We start from the raw sequence: 9,889 nt of genomic DNA on the forward strand, positions 1-9,889 counted from the left end.
AAAGAAAGAAAGAAAGAAAGAAAGAAAGAAAGAAAGAAAGAAAGAAAAGAGCAAGCAAGCTCAAGAAGTAAAATTATGGAAAAACGTGCTTAGTCTAAGTTACGGCAAGGTTTCACTGAACACTGTGGCCTTTAATGTTGTTCTCTGACAACCCTGGTAATACGGATAAAAAAGTTTATCACCCATGTGTGGAATTCGTAGAAAGTGGTTGGATAAAGAACAATCCTGTGACATGTGTAGGCCATGGGATGTGAATGGGCTCTTTGACATAATGACCCCTGAAAATTAGTGTTTGTACCAACATGGAATATACCTAAAATACAGTTCATAGAAACAAATTTTTTCAGAAAATTTGATTTGAGAAGAAAAAATATATATTCAATTAAATACTCCCATAAGCCCATGGAAAATAATGCAAATAATTGAGATTGGTGGAGGAAAAATGTAATTGAGTTTGTGAATAAACATCAACAGATCTGTAAAGGAAGATGTTAATGAATAACATGCTTTGTGGAGGAAATTCCTACTCTTTATTGGATGGTTCAAATTAAGGTCAGAGTATTAGTTGGCTTAAGTGAAACACTGCAGAAAATGTTGTAAGCCAATAATGATAATACACCAGCAATACCTGGCACTAAGGTGTTGACCAAGGCCAGAGCAGATTGGGAAGGAAAGGGTTTTTGGTTATTTCTGATTACTGAGAGGACCTGCCAGGATCCAAAGAAGGAAGGAAGCTCAGTTTGCTTATATAAACACACTAATGACAGCTTCTGACAAACAATTTGAATGTTTTTTTGCTAGCAGGAGAGTGATTATGTATCACAGAAATGTTTTTAGCAGAATGTGCTTGGTTGTTTAGAATTACTTACGTTTAACAAAGTAGAAGGCTATGGATTTACGGGGCTCCCTGGAAAATGTCATATTTACCACATATGTAACTCTCTGCATAAAAAATAAGATATTTGGCAATTGAGACAGGTATCTCCAAGTAAATAAGGTGTCAGCATACCTCTCTAGAAGTCTCATCTATCTACCTGGGCAAGGGAATGACAGAACGAAGGATCTAAAGAATCAGATTAAGAGATCTAAATAACTCTCTGATTTGCCTATGCCTAATGATTACCTGAGTTCATGAAATTACTAGTAAAGCTTTATATTTTGTAAGATCTTAGATTCCTATAAGTCTAATGTCACAATCCAATAAGTTTTTCCTATCTCAAGGAATCATGTCCATATAATGAAATTAATCCAGAAACTCTGAAAAGTTTTAATATTCTGGGGTCAGGGTAGATGAGAAGGAGTTTCCATATGACTTATAAACATGTAAGGAGAAATAGTAAAATTGTTGTAAAATTAAAAGAAGAACAGAAATTCATAAAGTAAGCTATAACTATCAGGTTAAACAACAAAAACAAAAAGCCAAGCATCTATCAGTTACATGATTGAGTAGAAGAGCCAAGAGAGAGTTGTCAGTGGTAAAGGAATAAATATTACTTCATTTGATAGAGTGATTCTATTAGTCCATTTTAACACTGCTGATAAAGACATGCATGGCAACTTAAAAAAGAAAGAGATTTATTGGACATACAGTTCCACATGGCTGAAGAGGCCTCACAATCATGACAAGAAGGAGCAAATCACGTCTTATGTGGATGGCAGCAGGTAAAAAAGAACTTGTGCAGAGAAACTCATGTTTTTAACACCCGTAGATCTCATGAGACCCATTCACTACTATCAGAACAGCATGGGAAAGACCTGTCCCCATGATTCAATCTTCTCCCATCAGGTCTCTCCCACAACATATAGAAATTATGGGAGCTACAAGATGAGATTTGTGTGGGGACACAGAACCAAACCATATCATTTCACCCCAGCCCCTCCCAAATCTCATATCTTCATGTTTCAGAACCAGTCATGCCTTTCCAACAGTCCCCCAAAGTGTCGACTCTTTTTAGGATTAACTCAAAAGTCCATAGTCCAAAGTCTCATCTGAGACAAGGCAAGTCCCTTCCAACTATGAACTTGTAAAATCAAAATCAAGTTAGTTACTTCCTAGATACAATGGGGGTACAGGGATACAGGGATTGGGTAAATATAGCCATTGCAAATGGGAGAAATTGGCCAAAACAAAGAGGCTACAAGTCCCATAAAAGTCTGAAATCCAGAGGGGCAGTCAAATCTAAAGCTCCTCTGACTCCGTGTCTCACATCTAGGTCACGCTGATGCAAGAGGTGGATACCCATGGTCTTGGGCAGTTCCACCCCTCTGGCTCTGCAGGGTACAGTCTCCCTCCTGACTGCCTTCATGGGCTGGCATTAAGTGTCTGCAGCTTTTCCATGCACACAGTGCAAACTGTCAGTGGATCTACTCTTCTGGAGTCTGGAAGACGATGGCCCTCTTTTCACAGCTCTGCTAGGCAGTACCCCAGTAGGGATTCTGTGTGGGGGCTGCCTCCCCACATTTTCCTTCTGCACTGCCCTAGCAGAGGTTCTCCATGAGGACCCCACCCATATGGCAAACTACTGCCTTGGCATTCAGGCGTTTCCATACATCTTCTGAAATCTAGGCAGAGGTTCCCAAACCTCAATTCTTGACTTCTGTATACTTGCAGGCTCAACACCACATGACCCATTCATTATCACGGGATCCGCCTTCATGATTCAATCATCTCCCACTGGGTCCCTCCCACACCATCTGGAAATTATGGGAGCTACAAGATGAGATTTGGGTGGAGACACAGTACCAAACCATTATCTGTGATTATTTAAGATTTTTTGGAGAAGCCTAACTGTTCAAGGAAGGTGTGTGATGGCAAAGAATAAAAGCTACAGATAATGATATGGCATCAGCTTGAGTGGATCCATATTTTGTGGGATCTACAGCACATTCAATTTGGAGGTCAAGGTTTAGGACTCTTTCAGCAGGAATACAAAACTACAAACTCAAAACTGGAAACTCAAATGCAAATAAGAAGGCCAGAAATGTAAGCCTCATAACTTACGACAAGAGAACAAAAGCTAATAAACATTTTCTATAAAAGGCATTGTATTATAGTAGATACTTAAGGCTGGCAGGTCATATTGTTCGTGTTGTAAATACGCAACTTTGCCTTTGTAGTGCTTAAGCAGCTGTAGGCAATATGTAAAGGAATACCTGTGGCTGAGTTCCTATAAAATTTTATTTATAAAAACCCATGGCAGCCTGACTTTGACTCATTGGCTATAGTTTGCCTACCCCTGGCTTAATAAATCTGCCTCTACTCATAAGTAAGATTCTGCTTTTGTTTTGACTTTGCCATGTGCTCAAGGAAGGTAAGTAAAATTAAAGTGTCTAGGAGAAGAAAGTGTAAATAACAACAAATTCCTAGTGGCAACGTATTTATGAATATGGGAGAAGAGATGTCCTCATATCTTGTGAGATGGAAAGAAAAAAAACCTAAGAACAAATACAAATTAAAGCAAACAACTATAAAATAAGATAATTAACATTATTCTGAGAAGTAGGAGACAAAGTACTTCTGCTAGGCATGGGAAGACAAAATATGGACTGGAGTATTTGAAAACTTGGTGGATATTTGGAATATCTGTTGTGGGGAAAAAAAAGAGAAAGAGAAAAGAAACAGATCAAATAGTCAAATGATGTGAAGTAATTATAGGGAAAAGTGATCTGGACACACAGTTTGTTTCACTCACAAAAGCATCTGACCAAGAGAATAAACTCTGTGTCCTGAGGTCAAAAGTTACTACTAAAATTTCATCATTCAGATTCAGTGCTTATTTCTAATTGATACAAAAGTGCAATCTTGCCCCACACAATGCTATACTTTTTGTTTTTCAGAAATGTTGAAGTTTCTATGTATGAAGTTTTTGTTATTTGACATAATGATTTATTTCACTCATTGGGCTTATCTTATCCAGATTAGATAGAAATTGACCAATTTTACTTTCTGTCTGTTCTGTATATATGTTTTAGTAATAAGAAATTCAGAAGTGCATGCAAATGAAACATGAAGTGAACAGATGATAAAATAGAGTATATTTGCATAACATAAAGACTTTTCAAACGTTATAATAAACACTACCAAAAACATCTCTTAAACTGTTTTAAAAACGCCAATATTAGTCATTTTTAACCTAGTATCAAAATTGTAATCATGTGAAAAGTAAATATTTCTTTAAGTTTCGTAAAAGATTTGATGTAGAATATTTAGCTCCAAATTAATTAGGAAAATTTCGTAGTGTCTTATAATTAAGCTGCCCTTAAATACGCCCGAACCTTCATGCAAACATCTGTGGATATTTGTCTCCACATGATTCAGCAGATGAGGTGATTTGAATGCAGCAAGAAAATTTAATAGCTTAAGTTTAAACAGGAATTATCCTAAGGGAATCTGTAGAAATGCATTCAAGAGCAGACGAGCTATATCTATTTCTTTCATGCTTTGGTGTAGTAAGTAATTGTTCATAGCCAAACACTTTACGAAGATAAATGATTGATATAATGAATGATGACCCGAAGATGCCCAAGAGCACAAGAAAACAGAAATGCCTTTGTCCTGAAGGAGAACGTCTTAGCATAGTTATAAATTGAATGTAAAAATTGTGGCTGAAATGATTCTAAAAATTACAAGAAGCTGCATTTAAACTGTGCTATGGCATCCATTCAAAAGATTTGAAACCATTTGTTTTCTGAATTGCACCCAACACAAAGCTTTCTCACACAAAACAAAACAGAAGTGAGCATCAGTCACACTTCCAACATGCATACATTTTGTTCTAAAGGAACAGCTGTTACTTGATGAAAAGTCAATGAAAGATGCCCAGCATTTGTTTTTAAAAAGTTATCACCCAAACAAGAATTGTTTGGAACCAGATGCTAAAATTGAGAGTGGTCTGTTTATTTCAGTTTAGAGTGTTATAAAAATGTTAATAAGGTATTTTTATGTCTATTACCCAGCTATATTTGACTCTTTAATGTGCTTTTTGTTATAATTGGCTGTTTTTTCTATAGGCTGGCATTATTGGCATTAGATCACTGAAGAGTAAATAAAGTGAGCACGAATACTCTCTTGTCACCAGATTACTGAGGTGGACTGGAGATAGGCTGAAAAGTTTTACAGATGAATTACAGTGAAAACTTTGAAACACTAATAATCTCTTCTGTGTTTAGAAATAACCCACTAATCATTAACACAATAATTATCAGTTCAACCGGGAAACTACACCACCTAAAAGGTAGTTAATTTTATCACTCATAGACATCTGCAGGAGACCATGATTCTCCATTATGTGAATGCCTTGCTGCCCATGTGATGCCCGCCCCCATCAATTCTAACAAGTTTCAGTCATCCAGTATTTAATATATATATTTTTAAATTACGTAAGTAATACCTTCTCCTTATAGAGAATTGAAGCTTTTCAGAAACAGTTAAAGCCTAATTTGACTATTGCCAAAGACCTGTCTCTTCTTCAGAGATAACCAGTGTTTCCAGTTTGGTGTGTATTTTCCCCAAATACAGTGAATGCATGTATAAACACATGTAGATTTATCTGTTCTAGATATGAGCATTTGTTTTGTGAGTCTGCTTTAAGTCAAGTTCTAAAATATGGCTCAGTTTAAACCTTCTCTTTTTCTATTTAATAATATACCTTAGAAGTCATGCCATGATATTAATATTAAGATGAATAATAATGAAATTATTAATATTAGTCAAATTTAAGTGGTTACTTATTACGCAGTGGGTACTTGGTGTGATATATGGATTATCTCATTTAATCGATTTGTTTTCTGAATTGCACCCAACATAAAGCTTTCTCACACAGAACAAAACAGAAGTGAGCATCAGTCACACTTCCAACATGCATACATTTTGTTCCAGAGGAACAGCTGTCACTTGATGAAAAGTCAATGAAAGATGTCCAGCATTTGTTTTTAAAAAGTTATCACCCAAACAAGTGAATAAATTGGCAATGCTATTATCTCATTTTACAGAAGAGAAAGATTGTAAGTACTTTGCTCAAGGTCATTTACAGAGAGAGTGAATTATTCAAATCCATATATGCTCTCAGAGATTGTATTATTAACTATTATGCCACAATCGAGGCATTGTCGTCTGCATGATAGTTCAACTATTTTTATTTGTATTAATATTCTGAGTTTAGAGTATTTTTTAAAATTACAACACAATGCTGCAATTGACATTCTTGCATGATTATCTACCATGTATTTCCCAAAGTGCAAAGACAAACATAGATGTTTAGTTTTTACAGAATGCAGACTATATAACAATTGTACTCCAAAGGAGATCTTGCTTATACATTTACACCAGCATAGTTTGAGCCTATCCACTTCCCTGTGCCCTCAAAACCCTTGTTAACATCTTATGTTTTGCCAATCTGATGAAGAAAAAAATGGTATCTAATTGTTTAATTCAATAACTTGATTACTAATTAAGAATTTGTTTATATTTATCATAATTTGTATTGCCTCTAATCTGAAAGGGATATTCATATTTTTTGCCTGCTTTTCTATTAAGTCAAGTCTCTGCAAGATATAGCTTAAACATTACTTTTTCCAAAACACTTCCCTGATCTCCCACAAATGAAAACATTATCTTCCTACTTTAGTTTCTTACAATATTTTATCCAAATTTCTCTTATAAAACCACTTCCCACTTTGTATAATTGTTATTTTCGTATTATCCAATCAGTCCTTTAATTTCCTTTGGGGACTAGTTTATGCTGATTAATCCTTATGACACATATTATCCACATTTTTTTGACAAAATTCTTCAATCAAGATTGATAATTAAAATTAATGAAAATTAAAAGAATTAAAATTTAATTAACTTAGCTTTTAATTTTTTAAATTATCATGTAGGCCACCTACTGAGATATACAATTTCCGGTCTGAAGCCTTACTTTGAAACAATTACAAGGAAACTAGAAAAAAATATATTATTCTAAGATACTTCAGATTGGAAAGTTTTTTTTTTTATATAGAACAAAATTTACTCTCTCCATATATTCTAGGATAAATTCATCATCTCTCTAAAACTTGCCTAATTTTTTCATTCAGAAAAATACCCAATTCCTGTCCTTCATTAAATTTAAATGAATAATCAGTCAATTTTAAAAGTCTTGAAAAATTCATATTAAAAAAGAAACATTTATATTATTAAAAATAATAATTACAGGCCTAGAGCAGTGGCTCACGCCTATAATCCCAGCACTTTGGGAGGCCGAGGTGGGCGAATCACAAGGTCAGGACATCGAGACCATCCTAGCTAGCATGGTGAAACCCTGTCTCTACTAAAAATACCAAAAAAAAAAAAAAAGGAAAAGAAAAGAAAAAGAAAAATAATAATTACAAAATGCCCATATGAATATTATTTAGGGCCAGGCACACTGGCTCACATCTGTAATCCCAGAACTTTGGGAGGCTGAGGTTGACAGATCACTTGAGCCCAGGGTTTGACACCAGCCTGGGCACCATGACAAAAGCCTATCTCTACAAACAATTTAAATATTACTCAGATGTGGTGATGTGAGTCTATAATCTCAGCTACTCAGGATGTTGAGGTGGGAGTGATAGGGACAGGAGGCAAGGAAATTCTGGGCAAGAGAGGGCAGGTCCCTAGCAAGGGCTCCACCCTCAAGCCTGGAGCGAGAACATACATTCCTGTTTTCCCACTCAAATGTTGCCTTTTCCAAAATTACCCATGACCTCCCCTGCCCCCCATCCTGTGCCCATAAAAACCCCAGAACTCAGCTAGCAAAAAAGAGAAGCAGCTGAACATAAAGAAGAGAAGCAACAGCTGGGCGTGGTAGACTGCAGTTGGATGTTGGAGAGAAGGGTCTTGACTTCAGAGCGACAGCTTGACAGTGCACCTTTGGAGAAGAGTCCAGCCAGATACCTTCCTGCTATATCTTCCCAGCTCCCCTTCCTTCCGAGAGCCACCTTCATTGGCGATAAAATCCTCTGCACTTACCATCCTTCAATTCGATCCTGTGAGCTGACTTTTCCTGGATGCCGAACGCTCAGAAGCGAGTGTGGATACAAAAAGGCATGCTGAGCTGCTAACACGTCAGCTGTGTGAAGATGGTAGAGCTAAAGGAGCACTGTAATATGCCCACTGGGGCTTCAGGAGTCATAGGCACCCTCAGATGCTGCTACGGGGCTCACAAGGAGCTTGCTCCTGCCAATACTCAAAAGTACTCATCCTGGCTCCTGTACCTGTTCACCTGCATGCTCTCTCCTGCAAAGTGTGGAACATAGCCGGTCTGAGAGTGTGGAGTTCACTCCTTCTGGCACCAAAGAGGCCACTGGTTCCTGTACTCCAGTTCCTACCTTGTTCAGTTGCGCACTCTCTCCCCAGAGGAGCTGAGAGCAGTGGGCTGAGTAAATGGGGCACCATTGTCACGAGTCCCGTGAAGGGATCAGGGAAATGCCCTGCTTCAGGAGAGTCTCTTGAGCCCAGGAGGTGAAGGATGCAGAGAACCAATATCATGCAACTGTACTCTGGCCTGGGTGACAGAGTGAGACTCTGTCTCAAAATAAATAAATAAATAACTTAATTAATTAAATTTAGCTTATTCTTTTGAAGTTCATTCTGCATAGTGTTATAAATGTGATTTAAGACAGTGAGAAAGAGAGATAAGCCAGTGACGGACTTCCAGTAGAATTCAGAGTAGGAGTGGGACTTATTTGAACATTTCAACTGAATTACAAAAGATTCCTGCAATTAGTTGACTCTTCAGTCTACCTCAGTTTTAAACATGTCCCAGGTTGCCCTTAACTCATGAGTATATTTTACTTTGGGCTGATAAATTCTGTGGATGGCAAGAGGTTGTGAATATCCCTTTATAAACCCAGAACTAATGCTAGATGTCCCTGGCATTAGTGCCTTATTTATCTGAACTTACAAATATATTGCGTGAAATTCTGGGATATGGACACGGAATTAATAATTAAATACCTTATTTTGTATGGTCATTTGCTCACTGACAAAGATAGAGAAGCAACTGAAATTCATGATTATGATCCCTAGTTAAATCGCTCTTTAAGTCCTTATGTTTGGTTCCCTGGAGTTTCAGCATATTTATATCTAGCAGCACCCAAGTTTTTATAATCTGTAAAGTATTACTACCCAGGAATAGCTACTGAAGAATCAAGAACCTGTAGTTCATGAACTTGAAAGACAATTATCCTGTAGAGTGTTTCTTGAGGACACTAATTTCTTGAGATAGAATAAGAGGAAAACATGATATTCACATATGTACATAAATTTTAGAATATTATATGCTTTAGTTTCCTCTTAGATATTTACAAAAATATTAACATATTAACAGTTACAGAATGAAGAAACCTTTTTAGCTGCATTTAAACTAGTGCTAGAGTTTGAATATATTTCCTCCAAATTCATGTTGAAGTTTAATCTTCAAAGTGATGATGAGGTGGGGCCTTTGGAGGCAATTAAGTCATGATGGCTCTGCACTCATGAATGAGATTAATGTCCTAATAAAGGAAGCTTCCGAGAGCTTCCTGGCTCTTCCATTTCTTCTGCCATATGACATCATGGCATTTGTGCATTTTGTCCCTTTCCTTTCCTACCATGTGATTATACCATGCAAAATGACATCTGTGAAACAGGTCCTCATCAGACAATGAATCTGTTGGTGCCATAGTCTTGAACTTCCCATCTCCTAGAACTTTCAAAATATATTTCTGTAATCATAAATTACCCAGTCTGTGGTATTTGTTGTAAGACCAGGAACAGACTAAAATAGCAAATGCTTTCCCGCATCCCTGACTACTTTCAGAATGTATAAGACTTGTCCATGCAGTTTCTTATGGCAATTATGATGCAGATATTTTTCATGAAAGTGGC

This window comes from Piliocolobus tephrosceles, chromosome 3 (genome assembly GCF_002776525.5).
Source record: "Piliocolobus tephrosceles isolate RC106 chromosome 3, ASM277652v3, whole genome shotgun sequence".
NCBI lineage: Eukaryota > Metazoa > Chordata > Mammalia > Primates > Cercopithecidae > Piliocolobus > Piliocolobus tephrosceles.